The sequence below is a fragment of the Delphinus delphis genome, chromosome 4 (assembly GCF_949987515.2).
Source record: "Delphinus delphis chromosome 4, mDelDel1.2, whole genome shotgun sequence".
NCBI classification, from domain to species: Eukaryota; Metazoa; Chordata; class Mammalia; order Artiodactyla; family Delphinidae; genus Delphinus; species Delphinus delphis.
The window spans coordinates 40,776,602-40,795,695 of NC_082686.1; the positions used below are offsets into that span (position 1 = coordinate 40,776,602).

The window sequence follows — 19,094 nt, forward strand, 5'->3', positions numbered from 1 at the left end:
AGTTCTCACTGCTTAGCTAATCCTGATTGCATCTCCTCATTAAGCCATGTTCAGGATATGGAAACATAAATAAAACAGACTAACAGCCTACATTTCAGGAATATTTGTGTGCATGGTTTGCCGTTTAACTTATGTTATTAAATTCTCAGAATTCATTCTGAAGTCATAGGTTTCCCTTACCTCTCTTTATTTATTTACACATCTGATTACTGTTAACCTAAAAACTATTTTGGGTATAATAGCTTGGCCCTTACCAAGAGGATATACTATTTTTAAGCAAGGTCTGTGAAATTATTATGACTGAAAATTTAGAATTAGTAGGAAGTTTAAAGGTAACACATAAATGTTGAATGTCTTCTGTATTTGTTTTTCTTTCAATTATCCTTAATATTTGTTCCCTCCTTTTTTTATGTGTCTGTGGACTGAGAGAATATATAAAGATAGTACCTCTCCACAGGGATGGAATGTTAGTACTTTCCATAAAAATTGTCCTTCACCTGGGTTTCCTTAACTAATTACAGCTTTCATATGGGGACAGTACTTTAATCTGGGGTCTTAGCTTTATATCATGCTTTGATATAGAGTGAGAGACATCTATTTGACTTCATTTTACAAATTGTCTTTGACCATGTAGTTTCTATAGACAGAATGATTTTTTTTGATAATAAATTTCTAAGACTGAGAATTTCTGTTCTTGCAGCTTTATGTAATTATGTTCAAAGGGGTTTGAATTAAAATGGAACAGATGTGTCCATCTTTAATTATGGTGTAACAAATTGTGTTACTCTCAGTCTTTATTAAGTGAAACGCTCATCTTTATGTAATAATGGGTCAGACACTTTCAAAATGATATCAGTGAACACAGTGTATTGCCTATTCCAATTAGACTTCAAAAGGACTGTTAAAACTCAGAGGCTATGTATGTAGAGCCAGAAGAAACTATGGAAAATACATATATATATTTGTTTTTTTATTCCAAATTAAGTGAAAACAATCGTTAGAAATATATGATGAATCGTAATGTCATCTAAATAAGACAAAAAATGTAATATTTGTCTTGATAGGTCTACCTAATGAATAGTGGGACTATACAACTGTCTGCAGGGAAATACCATTTCAGGATTTCCTGAAAACCCTTTTGTATTTCTTTGTGTAAACACTCTCTTTTAAATGAGTGGCCAGGGAAGTCTTTTTTTTTTTCATCTCTTCTAAGTCAGTACAACAAAATCCTTTTTAGGAATAGCTAGTAGCTACCTAGAGAACCAAAAATTTGCTAGAATAAAATGAATTGGCACAAATCCTGTGACGTTAAGTCCCATCCCACTGTTTCCATTTCTGTCATTTGTACCAAAATTCTTTCATGCTTTGAAACGTCTTCAACTCCTCATATATTTTGCCTTTCCGTAACTCTATCTGTTATCGATTATTATTTTTATTTTCTGAATTATTTTCTTAACATACTCTCTGCGCCATTATCATCACCACTCTAATCCAGGCTCCATTACCCCATAGCCAGGATATTGCAACAGCTTTCTAATGAGCTTTCTTGAACTTTGTCTCCCCTTCCCATTCTCTAATTCATCACCAATCCAATGTAAAAATAATAATTTTATTATGACACATTATTTCTTAAAATATTGTGATAGATGCAGGCAAAACTCAAAGGTATTGTGGGTTCAGTTTCAGACCACCACAATAAAGTGAATATCACAATAAAAGGAGTCACACAGATTTTTTGGTCTCTCAGTGCATGTAAAAGTTATGTTTGCACTGTTTTCAGGGCAGAAATAGAGACACAGATGTAAAGAACAAATGTACGGACACCGAGGGGGGAAAGTGGCGGGGGGGGATGGTGGTGGTGGTGGGATGAATTGGGAGATTGGGACTGACATATATAGACTAATACGTATAAAATAGATAACTAATAACCTGCTGTATAAAAAAATAAATAAAATAAAATTCAAAAAAGATAAAAGTTATGTTTGTACTATACTGTAGACTACTAAGGGTGCAATACCATGTTTAAGAAAACAATGTACATAACCTTAATTAAAAAATACTTTGTTAAGAAGTGCTAACCATCATCTGAGCCTTCAGTGAGTCACAGTCTTTTTGCACTAGTAACGTTAAAGATCACTGATAACCATAACAAATATAATAAGAATGAAAAAGTTTGCAATATTGTGAGAATTATCAAGATATAACATAGAGACATGAGGTGAGCAAAGGCTGGTGGAAAAATGGTGCTGATAGACTGGCTCATGCAGGGTTGCCACAAACTTTCAATTTGTAAAAAACTCAGTATCTGTGAAGCACAATAAGGCAAAGCACAAGAAAACAAGGTGTGCTTGTATTAATTGTCCATTATATGAAGCCATATGTTTTTTTACATGTATCTATTCTTTTTTATATTCTTTTCCCAATTATGTTGTTACAGAATATTGAGCAGAGTTCCCTGTGCTATACAGTAGGTCCTTGTTGGTTATCCATTTTAAATATAGCAGTGTGTACATGTCAATCCCAAACTCCCTAACTATCCCTCCCCCCCATCCTTCCCCCCTGGTAACCATAAGTTCATTCTCTAAGTCTGTGAGTCTGTTTCTGTTTCGTAAATAAGTTCATTTTTATCCTTTTTTTTTTTTTTTTAGATTCTCCAAATAAGCCATACTTTTCAGTCTGACCTTGAGGACCATCCATAATCCGTAAGCACCTTCTTCTCACTACTCCTTAATAAAGCTAGGGATAAGATCTTCTTTCATAAAGTACCTTTACTTTCAGTACGAAAAACAGCTTCCTCCAGGAGGATTGTTCATTGCATCCCAACATACATGCCTTTATCTTCACCTCCATGCTCTTTCTCCAACCTAGGATGACCTGGTAGCTTTCTCATTAAACACATCCCTTTTCTTTAAAGGCCAGATTCTCTGTGATGCTTTTTTCCCTTTTCCCTGTCTCTGAGATATCAATTCAGTTTTGATTCATACCCTAATCGTTTTCTGAACTGGTTTTGAATCCTCATAAAGATCTTCATCTCCTCAGGTCTTACACAGAGTGACTAAATAAGAAATTAGAGTGACTGAAGCAAAAGTATAGATTGGTTGCTCAATTGACATGCCTTCCTGAGGGATTAATTGCTGAGGCTGTCTTCATGGTTATTGGGATGGGCAAGGGGCAGAAACATGAGATGGGTAAAAGAGAAAATTTGCAGAACAAATATTTTATTTTATTGCAATGTCCATAAAATTGTTGGTCTTAAGGGAACAAATACACTAAGTTCAAAGATGAGAAAGAAAAAAAAAAGTAAACTTCACAGAGCTTTAGTAAACACCAGATGTTGAAAGAGAATCTTACCAGACAAGCCTTCTTCAGCTTTCCTCTCTAGGAGATGAATTACAACAGTGAATCAAAATAAACATTAAGAAATCATAGAGGACATTAAGTGACAATGCAGAGCTATAGATTTCAAAACAGAAGACACAGCCAGGGAGCCATTATCAGTGTGTCCCTTCACTATCCAAGGTTGCTGCTCTGGGTCCTTCTGCTTTCACAAGAATCTGCTGCTCTCCGTTATTTTGCCTTCCTCTCTTTTCCCCCAACAGACAAACACAATCACAATTTCAGTATCCAAGGAAGGGAACAAAGCTCGATTTTCTGGTTCCATCAGGGCAGCAGGATAGCGATGTAGTTAGATACTTTCTCCTGCTAATCCTCAACACAGAACTCTGAATTCTCATCTAAGGACTAAGAATACCTTTAACTCTGATGAATCAAAAATAAGAACTATAATTGAGTTACTTATCTAATATTAAAAAATGAAGAAATGTTGATCATTGGGTTAGCTTGGTTCACTAAGTGTAGTTTTATGATTTGTACATATACAACGATATAGGATTTTTCTTATTCTTTAATAACCAATTTAAAGTAACATAAATCTCATCTACATTAAAAAGTATAGGGATGGAAATTAAAAGTAATATAATCAGAGTACGATGCTACAAATGAATGATACCTTATTAGATAAATAGATCTGTTATTGTAGATCAAATAATGAGGTGCAAAGTGGACATGGCTTCAGAGAAGATGTTGATTTCTTGTCTTTTATTTTTCTAATATCAAAATTATTATGTTTATTGTAGAAAATTTGGATGGAGAGAAAAATATGAAGCAAAAAATTACCCTTAATCTCATTCTACCATCTAGTGATAACCACAGTCAATATGTTGGCCAACATCTTACCAAGAGGTAGTTTTGCACAAACATTTTCCTATTACAAAAATATCACATTATATGCTAGTTATTAAAAACTTTTCACTTAACAATATATAGTCATTTCCCACATCAAATAATATAATATGCTAAAACTTTTATGCCTAATATAAACAACACTAAATGTAGGCTAGCTCTTATTTGCCTTATTAGTAGGCCAATTTATTTAGTTACAAAAACTTATTTAAAATCATATTTTTGCAAATACTAAATTTATTTTAAAATGTTAATTTAAAAAATCTCACATTCCATGGATGTCATTAATTTTTCATCATTGGAGATATTTTTTTGAGTCACTGCTTTTTTTTAGAGTTTATCATCTATCCTTGTGTATCTGTTTATGATGCTGTTACTGGAAACCTTATCCCAAGATATAAATATTCATTTATATAACATTAAGACTTTTAGTATTATTGTTAATTGCCACAATATGACCTTTTATCATCTTGCTTTTAAAAGGGATCTTGTTTACCACAATATCATCACTTGGAATTATGTGGCCAGACTCCAGGAAAAACTATTAAATATGTGTTAATTTTCTCCAATTCCAGTTTTTACAGTTTCAGTCATATTATCTATTTATTTATCATTTATCTAGCTATCTTCTATCTAAATATACACACACATAAAACTAACATTGATGAAGGAAATTTGAGGCTAACGTCTTCTCCCAATCCTCGTACTGCTATTCAAGACAAAGGAATTGAGAAAGTACCCTTTGAAAAGATTGATTTAAGCTTTTTTGAGGGATCATTTTGTGAAAAAGAAAGTTACCTTATATTTGAGTATGTAGGTTATAGGAAAAAGGATGATAGGATTATGTGAAATATGTATTTGAGTTTTTTTGTTTAATACTTAATAAAGGCTTTTATACTCCACAATTAGACAATCAGAACTTTTTTTAAAGAACATTGAATCTGAAAGTGATTTTTTAGATTTCTTCAGCAGATTGCCTATCTCCACTTCACTTAGTTGTTCTCCTGGGGTTTTATTTGTTCTTTCATTTGGAATGTGTTCCTCTGTCCCCTCATTTTGCTGTTTTTATTTCTTTGTATCAGGTAGGTTGGTTATGTTTCCTGACCTTGGAGAAGTGACCTTTTGTAGGAGACGTCTTATGAGTCCCAGCAGCGCACTCCTCTCTGATCAGTAGAGCTATATGCTCTAGGGGTGTCCCCTATGTGGGCTGCTTGTGTCCTCCTGTTGTGGTGGGCTGACTATTGTGGGTGTCTGGTAGGTTTGGCCAGCCCCTGGTCTGGTTGGTTGCCAGGCTCTGCCTTGTGCAGAGGCTGCCGGATGCTGCATGGTGGGTCTACCATGAATCAAGGTGGCTGGTTGCAGAATCTTGGGGGGGTAGCGGGGGGCTAGTGCTGGCCTACTTGTGGTCAAAGTTGGGGTCCAGGAGATCCTGGGGCTGGTGCCCGCCCGTTGGTGGGTGAAGCCAGGTCCTGGGGCTAGTGCTGGCCTACTGGCAGGCAGATCCAGGTCCTGGGGTCTGACTGCAGGGCCCATGGGTCCCAGAGCTAGTGTTGGACCTTTGGTGGGTGGGGCCAGTTACTGACAGAGCGGCTGGGTCTGGGAGGCCCAGGGTGTCTCAAAGCTTGTGTTGGCCTGCTGGTGGGCGGGCCCAGGGCTCAGGGGGTCCCATGGCTAGTGCTGTCTTGCTGGTGGATGGGCTGGGCCCGCAGGCTGTGGGGCTGTGGTTGTCCTGGGATTGGTGTTATCTCACTGGTGGGTGAGGGTAGTCCTGAGGCTAGAGCAAGCTTGCTGATGGGTGGGGCCAGGGATTCTAGGGCTGGTGCCTCCCCACTGTTGGGTGGAGCTGGGTCCTGGGGTCTCTGGCTGCAGGGCCTTGGGGGTCCCTGGTCTAGTGCTTGCACACTGGTGTTTGGAGCCTGGTCCTGGGTCCTCTGGTGGGCAGGGTCATGTCCAAGAGTGGCTGTGGACACAGCTGAATCCTAAGGTGTGTCTGTCTGCTAGTGGGTGTGTCTGTGTCCATGCCCAGTTAGTTTTTTGATCTGAGGCATCCCAGTACTGGTGCCTTTAGTCTGGCGGACGTGGGCAGGACTGGGTCCTGAGGGAAATAAGCTAGAGGTAGAACGAGCACCCAAATATACTTGCTGCCAGTGTCTATGTCCCCAAGAGTGAATTCAATTGCCTCCTGCCTCTTTGGGAGACTCTCCAAGATCAAGCAGGTAGGTCTGACCCTGGCTCCTTTCAAGTTATTACTTCTGCCCTGGCTCCTGAAGCCTGTGAAATTTTGTGTTGGAGTCCCTATTTCCCACAGCCCTCTGTCTCACCCCAAAGTAAGCCCCATGGCCTTCAAAGTCAAATGTTCTAGGGGTTCGTCTTCCAGGCTGGGGAGCCTGATGTGGGGCTGGGTCCTCTCACTCCTTGAGGAGAACCTCTGCAATTGTAATTATTCTCCCATTTGTGGGTCACCCACTGGGGATATGGGTCCTGACTATATTTCAGCTCTGTTCCTCCTACGCTATGGTTCCTTCTTTATATCTTTAGTTTTAGAAGATTTATCCTGGTAGGTCCCGACCTTTTTCATCAATAGGTGTTCTGTAAATAGTTGTAATTTTGGTGTAACTGTGAGAGGAGGTGCATTCAGGGTCTTTCTACTTCGCCATCTTGACCAACTTCCCCGCCTAGTACACTCTATTTCAGGATAATTTCCCCTTAATTATCTCGTAAGAAATCCTGCATTACTTGTTTAAGAAAATGAAGATAAACTTCTCTACTTTTTCTCCTGAGAAATACTGCCGTTTATTATCTGTATGGATGCTGGTTCCTCTCTTACAGTTCCTTATTTAGGGAATATTACTTAGATGAACGAAGCTTAAACTTTTTTCCTAGTTTTTCAGCCCCACATTATCTCTGGCATTCATTTATTTATTTGTTCAACAAACTTACACCTATTGAGTAATCTGTTATTTTGCACTGAAACAAATGAAAAAGATAAAATTTGTGATAGTCACTAGGGCTATTCTCAACATTCCAATTTTTCTATTTCTAGGTATATGGTATGATTAAATTGCATTTCTTCATCTCCTTGCCGTTAGATATAACTTTATTACTTTATTTAGTTATCTATGCTTGACTCTGCTGGATCTCATTTCCCCACCATGGAAGCATATGTTAAGAGGGAACCTCTGTCAGTCTGGGTCCCTGAGTGACCACCACAAACAGAGCTGTTCTCCTGGCCAATGTTGGACAAATAAGATGAAGGTATTAAACTACTGAGAGTTTAGACCTTGTTACCACAGCTTAACTTAGCCTATCCTGATGGATAGAAAGCCCTTGCTTTCAAGATCCTCTTAATTTAGTGGAGTAGAGGTGATAATGAAGCATTTCAACTACACTCTTATCAGATTTATTATTAAAACATACTTCTATATAATGGAAGGACCAAGGAAAGAAATCAGACTTAGGAGTCAGATAGCCCTGAGTTGAAATCTTAACTCTATCTTTTAGTTGTATTTAAATTATTAAACTTTCTAAATCTCACTTTCCATGTTATAGAATATGGGCATTAGTACTATTTATCTCATAGGGTGTTTGTAATAATTAGGTGAGCTACATAATAAGCATTCAATAAAAAGTAGTTACTACTATTATTTTTAATATTGTTATTTTCTAAATCTGTATTTGGTATAAATGGGTAATGTTGGATTGGCAAAGTTTCATATAAGTAATGCTGAACAGTTGAGGAGTTGGGGAGTTGAACTGTGAAAGAGCCATATCTGGTAGAGGCTTGGGCAAATATTTTGGGTGAGGAGATGTTACGCATAGAATACAGGTGAATGGTGAGAGGTTAAGCTGGAAGGTAGCCGAGACCTGAAGGAGAAAGACCTACCTACCATGACTAGGAAGAAATGGTGACACCGATGGAAGTGAAAAGCATCAAAATTTTAAGATGAAATCAACATTTTAGAAAGATCATTAAAGTAGTGGAATGGAAGAGGGATTGGAAGAAAACATGAGATTGGAAACAGATCTGTAAAGGTGTTACTGAAGTCTTCCAGGGAGAAGAGAGTAAGTATACTGATAATATTTGAAACCATGGATGCACATGACTTCATAAAGAGGGATCTCTTGATGTCAGGGCTTGGAATTGGTATTGCTAACATTCCAAGGGTTGCATGAAGCAAAGTGTTCTTGGGGAGAAAAAGGACAGGGAGGAGAAGACAGATAGGAGCCAGGAACCTTGGCTATCATGGATGCCAAAGTAGGAATGTGAGCAGAGGATAATCAACGCTGTGAAATATGGCTGAAATGCAAAGTAAGATACTGTCTTAAGACTCTTTTATGTCATGTAAGAATTAGGAGGTCATGGTGGATTTGTGTGGAAGAATTTTGGTAGATTGCCAGAGGTTAAAGACAGACTGCCAAAAATGCATGAGGGAGGGTGGTGGAGTGTGGAAGTAGAGTGGGTAAGAGTACTTTCAAGAAGTTTGGCTGTAAATAATAGGGGAAAAGTGGGGACATAGAGTAAGGAAAGTTCTTTTCTTTGAAATGGAAGTGACTTTAACATATGTATGCTTTGGAGTGTCCCTCTTAGATGCAAGCAAATGTTTCTCTTACCCTGGGTCTATACTTTAAAAGGACACCTCTGTCCTGTTGACCACATCTGTCCCGAAGGCAAGGAATCTCAAGCCCAAAAGGACACACACCACTGAAGAGACTTCTGGACCCAAATGTCTCTGATCACACTTCCAGAACCTACATAGACTTCTTCCCTGAATCTGCCCTCCTGAGGTTATGGGCTGCTAGGATGTTCACCTCTAAGCTTAGGTGGTGGCCATGGAATAGCTGTCATGAAGGTGGAGAGGTGGGTGGGTGGGAAATCCAAGGAGTCTAGGAAATCTAAATTCAAATCTGGCCTTCCACGTCATCATAGGGCAGTAGTTGTCAAGGCAAGGTGATAAAATATATTCTTATGGTCTGTTAGGTGGATCGATTTATCTTTTAAAAGCTTCAAGTTATAGTTAATGTATGATAATCTGCACATATTCAAATTGTACATTTTGATGTTTTGACGTCTGTATAGACTTATAATACATTACCACAATCCAGATAGTGAACATATCTATCCATCATCTGCAGAAGTTTCCCTGTGCCCCTTGTAATGACATCCTCCATGCTCTCCTGCTTGCCATGCTCCCTGGTAACCACTTACCTGCTTCCCATCACTCTGGATTCGTTTGCATTTTCTAGAGCTTTATATAAATGGAATCATATACCATGTATTCTTTTTCTGTTTGTTTACTTTTGGTCTGGCTACTTTCACTCACAACAATTATTTTTAAATTTATTAATGTTATTGCATTTCCAATAGTTCATTCCTTTTAATTTCTGCTTATTCCATTATATGGATATACTACAACTTGTTTAGCCATTAACCTGTAGGTGGGTATTTGTTTCCAGTTTTTGCCTGTAAGAGATAAAACAGCTATGAGCATTCTTATACAAGTTTTTATATGGATGTGTAAGATAGAATATATATATTCTCTTAGGTAAATACTAGCAAGGAAAGGGCTGAATTATATGGTAAATGTGTGTTTAACTTTTTAAGAAACTGCCAAAGTGTTTTCCAAAGTGGTTGTATCATTCGACTTTCTGGCCAGCAGTGTGTGAGAACTCCAGTTTCTCCACATGTTTAACAACATTTGGTATGATCGGTGTCATTAATTTTAGGCATTATAATAGGTGTGTAGTGGTATCTCACTATAATTTTAATTTGCATTTTCCTAATGACTAATGATGTGGGCATTTTTAATGAACTGATCTTCTTTGGTAAATTGTCTATTCAAATCTTTAGCCCATATTTTAATTGGGTTGTATGTTTTCTTATTGAATTTTGAGAGTTCTTTATATATTGTGGATAGAAGTCTTTCATTAGATATAAGTTAGACAAATATCCTCTCCCAGTCTGTGGCTTGTCTTTCCACTTCCTTAGGAGTATTATTTGAAGAGCAGAAGTTTTTTGTTTTGATGAAGTCCAACTTATTTTTTCCTTTGAGAAATGATGCTTTTGATGTCATATCTAAGAGATGTTGGCCTAACTTAAGGTCACAAATAGGTTTTCTCTTAAAACTTTTATAATTTTAGGTTTGACATTTAGATTTATGATCCACTTTGAGGTTTTTTTTATGGTGCAAGAAATTGATCAAATTTTCATTACCATTTGTTGAAAAGACAATCTTTTTCCATTGAATTACTGTTGCATCTTTGTCAAAAAATCAGTTTTTTATATTTGTAGGAATCTATTCTCTTTCAATGATCTGTGTGGCTATCTTGAAGCCAGTATCACACTATCCCGGGTACTACAGCTTTACATATCTTGAAGTCAGGATGCCCTCCAAATTGATTTTCCTTTTCAAAGTTGTTTTGGCTATTCTAGTTGAGTTGTATTTCCATATAAATTTTAGAATGGGCTTATCAATTTCTACTAAAATATCTGCTGAAAATTTGATTGTGATTGCATTGGATCTATAGATAAATTTGGGAAGAATTGATATCATAACAATATTGATTCTGATGAATCAAGAACAAATTATATCTCTCCATTTCTTCAGATCTTTTAATAATTTGCTCAACATCATTTTGTTGTGTTATTGTACATTTCACATCATTCATCAGGTTTATTTCTAAGAATTCCATCTGATGCTATTGCAGATGGTTTAAAAACATTTTTTTTTTTTTAGTTTTTTATTGTTCATTGCTAGTATTTAGAAATACAATTGATTTTTATATATTGATCTTTCTGGAAATTTTGATAAGCCAATTTATTATCATTAGCAGCTTTTTGGGTAGATTTCATCAGACTCTCTATAGGCAATAACATAAACTACAAATAGACACGTTTCTTTCTTTGTTATATGGATACGTTTTTCATATGGATAACTACAGTAGTCTGAACTCCCAGTATAAAGTTGAATAGACATAGTAAGAATAGGTTTTCTTAAAAATAAGGAATGGATATTAGATTTTGCCAAAAGTTTTTACTACCACTATTGAGATAATACATTTTTTTCCTTTTATTTTGCGAATATGTGAATTACATTGATTTTCAAATATTAAACCAACCTTGCTTTTTTAGAATTAATTACTATTTGGTCATGATATATTACTTTATATATATTTATAGAGATATCTATCTATATTATCTATCTATCAATCTATCTATCTATGTATCTATCTACCATCTATCTATCTGTCTATAGAGAGAGAGATTAAGAATGAGAGAGATTGAGAGAGTTGAATTCTATTTACTAAAAATGTGTTTATAATTTTTGCAACGCTATTCATGTTTTGATTTTGGGGGATTTATTTGCTTTTCTTTTTCTAGTTTCTTAAGGTGGAAACTGAGGCAGTTAATTTGACCTCTTCTAATATAGGCATTTAGTGCTATAATTTCCCCATTAATACTGCTTTCTGACATTTAATTTTTATTCAGCTTAAACTATTTTCTAATTTCCATTCTTATTTCTTCCTTGATCCCTGGGTTATTTGGAAGTGTATTATTATTTCTAAAATATTTGATGACTTTCAGATATTCTGTTATTGATTTCTAATTTAATTCCATTGTGGTCAGAGAACACTTTTATGACTTGAATACTTTTGAACTTATTGAGACTTGTTTTATGGCCTAAACTGTGGTCTGTCTTGGCAAATAGTCTGTTTACTCTTGAAAAGAATGTGTATTCTGATGTTGGGTGGAGTGTTTCATAAATATTCCTTAAATTTGTGTATTAAGTTTCTTGAAGTTATTCCACAGCTGACTGATGCTCCTTAATTTTTCAAATATTATTTCTTTCTCTCTGTTTCATTTTTAATAATTTCTATTATGCTCTCAAGTTTACCAATCTTTTGCAATGCCTAATCTACCTCTAATTCTATTCAGTGTATTTTTTATCTTAGTCACTGAAGTTTTTATCTCTAGAAGTTAGATCTGGGACTTTTTTATATTTTTCATGTCTATACTTAATTTTGTAACACTGAATACTGTTATTATAAGCATTTTGTTGTCCTTCTGTACTAACATTTGTGTTAGTTCTGGGTCAGTTTCATTTTATTCATTATTCTCCTCACTATGGGTCGTTTTCCTGTTCTTTTTGCAAGTTTGGTAATCTTTGACTAGATGCTGTACATTGTGAATTTTACCTTTTTGAGCACTGGATCTTTTGTATTCCTATAAATATTCTTGAACTTTATTCCAGGATATAGTTATTTAGAAATAGTTTGATCCTTTTTGGTTTTTCCATTATGACTTGTTCATTGGGCCTAGTTTTGTGCTCATCCTGGGTTAATTTTTTCCTCACCCTGAGGCAAGACCTTTGTGAGTAGTCCACCTAATTACCTGTGAATGATAAGTTTTCTTAGTCTGGGTGATGCGAAAAGGCACCCTTCCTAACCCCTTGGTAGTGCCAGGCATAGTTCCTGTCGATTTTGCCCTGGCTTGGGGTAGTTTTCTCACATGCACGCACTATAATTTTTCTGCCAAATTATTGAGCTGATCCTCTGCAGACATCCAGGGTTCTGTTTCTGTGCAAGTCTCTCCTCTTGGGTACTCTGTCCTTTGAACTCTAGCAGCCTTATTCTCCCTGTACTCTCAGCTCTGTCTCCTCTATTCAAAGAGTCCACTGGGGTCCTCCCGGATTCTTCCTCCTCTGTTGTGGCCTGAGAACTCTCTCAAGACAGTAAATTAAAGAAATTGTAGGGCTCACCTCATTTGTTCCCCATTTCTCAGGGATCACTGTCATCTGTTAACTGTTGTCCAAATTCTTAAAAAACATTGTTTTATATGTTTGGTCTGTGTTTTTGAAGCATGGGTTTGTTTCAGGTGGGATAGTAAATCTGGTTGCTGTTACTCCATCCTGGGTAGAACCAGATGGTTCTGTTAGTTTGCTTTATAATTTTTAAATATTTAAAAAATTGTACACAGGCCTCCATTTGTACTTTTCCCCTGGACTTAGCAAATGTTGTGGCGGATCTAGGAAAAAGTCAGTAGTATGAAAATATATGAAAAAAAAGAGAGATAATTGATGTAATAACACAATCTCAAAGGGAAGGAATCATTATTCTTAAAATTTTTACAGAAAGGAGAAAGTAAAAGATATTTGAGGAATATGGCTTATAATATATGCTGTCAATATTTAGAGATATTGTTGTTTGTTGACATGTAAAAGGTTTACTGAACCATAGCAATAGCACAATTGCTTTGGAAGGTCTTATACTTTTGATAGTTAATACCCAGTTATGTATTTTCCCGTTGGTTTTTAGCAGTGTTGGTGTGAAGCGGAGCAGCTAGTTTGTTAAGTTTGTCTATGTCTTATGTGGGGAAAAGAAAATAATGGAGCACAGATTTTAGGCTGGATATGGAAGAAATTAGGAGAAAATGAACAAATTTAAGAATAAATAAATGGGTACAAAATAACTAACATTTATTTAGCACCTATTATGTTCCACACCCTACACTATGCTAAATGTTCCATGTTGCCTCATTTTATCATCATAACAACTGTATTAGATGGACATGAGTATCTGCTAGAATAGACATAATTCCATTTTCTTTATAGGAGGAAATTAGGCCTTGTTTAAGTTGACACAGCTAGGAAGCAACTGATCCAGGATGTGGATCCAAGCAGACTGATTTAAGAGCCCACACACTTAACCACTGACTCTGTTGCCAATGAGGTTAAAATGGAAATGGATTAAAATACACAAGGGAGCTGGAAGAATTGAGGGTTGTGGTCAGAAAGCAAGATATTAATGTTAAAAGTGTCAGAGACAGAGCTGCTTTGGGTGACGTTGGATCTCAGGTGGGTGGCTGAAATAGAGCTGAAGTTAATATAATTAAGTTAAGGCAATTTAAGAAACTTTAGGCAGGGTTTTGCTTAATTTGTGTTCATGGATATTAAAATCACCCATGATTCTGGCTGAATTTGAGATGGAGGGTAAGACTAATGAAGTTTTATTTTTCTATTTGTCCTGTTGGATGGTTTTCTCTAAGCCTTTAGAAAAACTCAAGAAGTTGAGGAACCCTAACATTGGATACCTTATTTAATCCGTCAGGAAATGTTCCCAGGTCCCCAAACTGTCAGGAGACAATCTAGTAAATGGATATACTTACTCTACTGGTGTCCACTACTTATCACTCCTGAAGTAATCTGGGTCTCAATCATGTATCCCTTCCCCAAGGAGAGGTCTTGATGTCATTGTTTGAGATTTACTATCTATGCAGAGTCCTTTTGGCCCCTTCAGTCAGGTGTTTCATCAGTGCCAGAGAGGAACTGCAACACCTAGGAGAGGGGTCATCTGAAGTTCCCTGCTGTAATAAGGGAATTCACCAGGATAAATATATATCGAAAGGCCAAACTTGTGGAACCCTTGAGTTTCTTGGTTGTTGGTTTAATATTTCTCAGGTAATCTCACAGAGTATCAGCTCTCTAATGTCATCTTAACTCACAGTATTACATTATATTAATGTAACATATCATTATTATTTTAATAACAAATTCCTTTAAAAGGCTTGTTATTTATATAAATTCTTTGATGGGGATTACAGAAAAAGGTGGTGCCGATTTCACCCTATGAAAGGAGATTATCATGGATTCTATACTGTACCCGATGGGGTTATAAGGTGAAAATCAGTCCTAAAGTAACTGTAGTTTGGCAATATTCTCTTTCCTCTGATTTTGTTTAGTGTGGGTTTCCTGCCCTGTAGCATGTGATTCTCAGCAGAGGATTTTAAACTCTAGCACTTTTGAAGTCCAACAGACTCACAGACCTATGCCAGGTCCTGGGTTTCCATCTGTGGCCAGTTCTATGATTAAAAAGCTTCAAAGCACGTCTGTGACAAGGCAGAGTTGACATTCCAGGGCAGTCAGTTTGTGTAATGGTTAAGCCACAGTTGTATGTGGGTATCATATTGTCATCATGTTCTAGAGTGAGTCGACCAAAAACCAAATGAGGTAGGGAAGGCATAAAATCAACCTATAAGGCAAATTAAGAAAGAGAAATTCGTTTTTCTAAAAGAGAATTGAAGTTTTCATGTCAGCAAGTCTTAAAATTTGGTTTGTAAATGAGTCTTGGAGTTGAAAACAAAATAATTTTATTTTCTCAAGCCATAATTCTGTGTGCCCCACCACGTTTATATTTTAATAGAGAATGAGTACATACGGGGTAAGTTTAAGTGGTGTGTTAGAGTGATCACTATCTTCTAGGATTAAAAAAAAAAAAGGTAGTGGTTATATTGAAGGAGGAGAATGAGAGGCAAATTAAGGGTGAAATATGTAATTGGAGCCGATGCAAGAAACAAGGGAACATATTATAAATAGCATAATTAATACTGTAAGTTAAAATGTTTTTTGGTTTTTTTTTTTAGAAAGTTAGTTTGTGCCTCAATCTGCCCCTTTATTACTCTCAAGAGAAGCTTTCTAATTCACAGGAGGGAATAGAAGAACAAATTAAGGTGAAAAAGAAGAGTCAGATAGTTGCTGGGTACTTTGAGGCTTCATATGTGAAAGTCGTGCTCAGAGTGAGTCTTAATTAAGGATGGGGCACTAGATGTTTAAGGCTGAGATGGGCAAAGTGTCATATAGGGACAGCGGCAGGGAATGGAGAAAGGCTGTGTTGAAGATAGTGCTTGAACACAGTTGCTTAGTACATGCTGAGTTTTATTTTTCATGCATTATTACCCTGTAGTATTTGTAGCTAAGATAAAAAAAAAAAAGAGTTCCAAAGCTATTAGAGATAAAAAACAAAAGCAAGAAGTTTTAAGGGGACTCCACATTTTATACTTACGTTTCCTTAACATTTAGAAATCTGTGTTTTCGAAACTGGTCTTTCACTTTGTTGCAGACAGTGCTTTGGAAAACAGATCCCTAAGTCTGAAAAGGTCAACGCAAGCCCTTCACACCAACAAAAATGCACATTTTCCTTTCATCACTCAGGAATAGTTCTTCTGATGCTGTTGAATATTAAAGTAATGAAGAATTTCTGTGTTATCTAAATTATTTGTTTTGTTCTCTGGGCATATGAGCTAGCTAATTTACAAAGTCTGGCTGAAAAAACCTCATTTGGATAGCATTTAATAAAAATGCAAGTCTTTTGACTAATGCTAAGATGATAGTATTTGGTTTTTCTCCCAAGTAAACAGATTTGTTTCCAGGAATCTGAGTGATGGAAAAATGACCTTTAAACCTATTTTTCAAGTTGAAGAGACTGTTCTGTTGTGAAAATTCATATACAAATATTTTGGAGAGTAAAAATCTCCAAGGAATTAATGGGGAACAAACAGCTATGAACTAAACAATATGGACTTCAGATGGTATTATGGACATTTTTCTCCTATAAGTAAACTAGTTTTATAATATAAATTTGGAAGAGTTTTATTCTAATGAAGAATAAGTTTCACCATTAAAACCTTTTCTAGCCAAATTGACACATTTATGCTATTTTTTAAGTTGATAACTGATTGTCGAGGGTCTATTAGCTACAAATCCTCTTCTAGGCATTGAGAATACAATAGTGAATAAGACAGTGTTTGCCTTCAAAGAGTTGAAATTCTTACTGGGAAAGATAGATAGATAATTAAAAGAAAAATATGAACAATATATCAAATAGTAGTAAGTAGAAAAAGAAAATAAATTAGGGACAATAAATTACTTCAGAAGAGACTGTACTTGAATTGGAATTTGAATGATGAAAAGGAGGTAGGCAAATTAAGATCTGGAGAAAGAGGTCTTAAAAATAAGTAATAATAATTGAAAAGGCCTGAAGGCAGGAACAAGCTTGGTATTTTTGTGAAATAGAAAGAAGGCCAGTATGCTTTCTTTCATAGGAAAGAGAAAAAAATTTCCAGTAGTTTAAAACGATTAGGACACATTTCGGCTCACATAACCAGAAGTGCAAAGGTCAAGTAGTTTTCAGGGTTGTTTGATCCTGTTGAGCCAGTGGCATCTGTTGACTATTTTATCAGAAGTAGAAGTTCAAAGACATTTTTGCCCACTGCATCTTGGTTGGAGTCATCAAGGAAAGCATGACGCAGGCAAGCACTGGATTGGATATAGGGAAGGGACAGAGCAAGATCATTTCTGGAGTGGGCGTTGGTTCCCCAGGGCCAGCAGTTCCCTCTGACAGCCGATGTAGGGCAACTGGCTCACATGCATGTCTCGTGTGCTGTAGCAGAAGGAGTCTCTCCTTGCAGGAGCAGCTATTGCAGCAGGGTTGACCAGGTGCCATATATTGCACATGCTTAAGCAGAACAGTGGAGAACACACTGAATCCGAAACAGGGAAAGATATTCCCATGCAAAGAGATAAGTCCAGCACGCTTATGGCCATGAGGAGTCTTGATGTCTTGACAAGGATGTGTTCCAGGCCCAAGGCCTATTCTTAAGCAGCTAAGATGAGGTGGAAAGACTGCAAGCAGAAGACTGCCTTTCCCAACAAATCCCATCATCAAGAAACCGTATTTTTTTCCCTTCTTTTCATTTTCTTCCCCAGTATATTCGCATTAACCTTTGATTTGTACTGAAGGTCAGTTCACTTTGTGGCTATAGGATGGAGGCTGGTATCCATCAGACTTTACTCATTCAGGTTCAGGGGACAAGAAAATTAATTCCCAAATCTCTTAGAAGAATAAGGAACTTTCTTAGAAGCTCTGTCAACCTCTTCTCACCTGCTACCCAAATCTTTCAAACAACCAATCCTGAACTAATCAGTGGTGAAGGTAGTACAATTATTCTTAGGTATATCAGGTCCACCTCTAAATATGTCTGTGGAAGCAGGAAACCTATACTTCCCACATTCCTGAGATATGTAGCTTGTATAAAAAAACAAGAACATGAAAAAAAATATCATTCTTTTTAGAGGAATAGGGTGGGGGCAAACTGTTGATTAAGCAAACTATTGATTACCTGATATAGCTATTATGGCTATAGTATAGTGAATAAGGAGGAAAATGGAAAGAAATGAGGCCAGATATTTAGACAGTGGATAGATTATGGAGAGTCCTGTAGGATACTGAGTTTGCACCTTACTCTACTTGAAGGGAAAAGCGATTTTTGGATTTTTAAGCCACTGTGTATGTGTGTGTTTGTATGTGACATGATCTGATTTGTGTGTAAAACTGATCACTGATAATAGGTGGTGTGACAAGTTCAGGCAGTTCTTCCTGAAAAAGACAATTACAGAAACTGGAAGAAAAGCAAAAACAATCATTTGAAGATACTGAAAAATGACCAAAGGCAGGCAGAGAATTGAGAATAGTTTACTACTGAATGATTGCCACTATGTCATGTAGAAAGTACAATTTTGTGGCTTTAAAAAAAAAAAAAAAACTCAGCCTAAATGACTCAATTTCAAAGCAGAAAAAATCACTGGATATTTAGGAAAAAACCGTAGAAGCAGGAGTACCACGAAAGAGTTGAAATCCAAAAATATGACTATAAACCTTGTCCAAATGCTTGGATGACCAGTAGAGTATGCATGCATATGGATGACCCCAGGCATTCTGGTTCAAAAGCAGGGAGAAAGTAGAAATGGGTCTCTTGAAAGACAGAATTAATTCTGTCGAAATACTGGAGTTTGTTATTTCTTTGATTGAGTACATTCCCTAGTACACAGAGAGCTTGAGTGGCAGAAAACAGTAGCCTTATTAGATTGATTTGTCAAAAGAAAGAATTCTGGGATAGAAAAGCAACTGGAAATTTACTACAGGGACCCTAGAGGCAGGAAACCACCAAAAGGATGAGCCTAAAAATCTGAGTATCAGCTCAGCTAAATTCCTTGGCAGACATCTAAACTAAACAGGTACAG

The 19,094-nt window shown here is 36.5% G+C and overlaps 1 protein-coding gene across 2 annotated transcripts in view; it reads left to right on the plus strand.

Annotated features, from left to right (window-relative positions):
- The window catches only part of CSNK2A2IP (casein kinase 2 subunit alpha' interacting protein), a 158,504-nt gene that overhangs the window by 34,958 nt on the left and 104,452 nt on the right, over positions 1–19,094 (plus strand). Inside the window, exon 2 of one of the 2 annotated variants that reach the window (XM_060010490.1) lies at positions 2,649–2,702. The exons of the other annotated variant lie outside the window; for it this stretch is intronic. The gene's annotated coding sequence lies outside the window, so the exon portion shown is untranslated. The remainder of the gene's footprint in view (positions 1–2,648; positions 2,703–19,094) is intronic. 2 annotated transcript variants of the gene reach the window in all.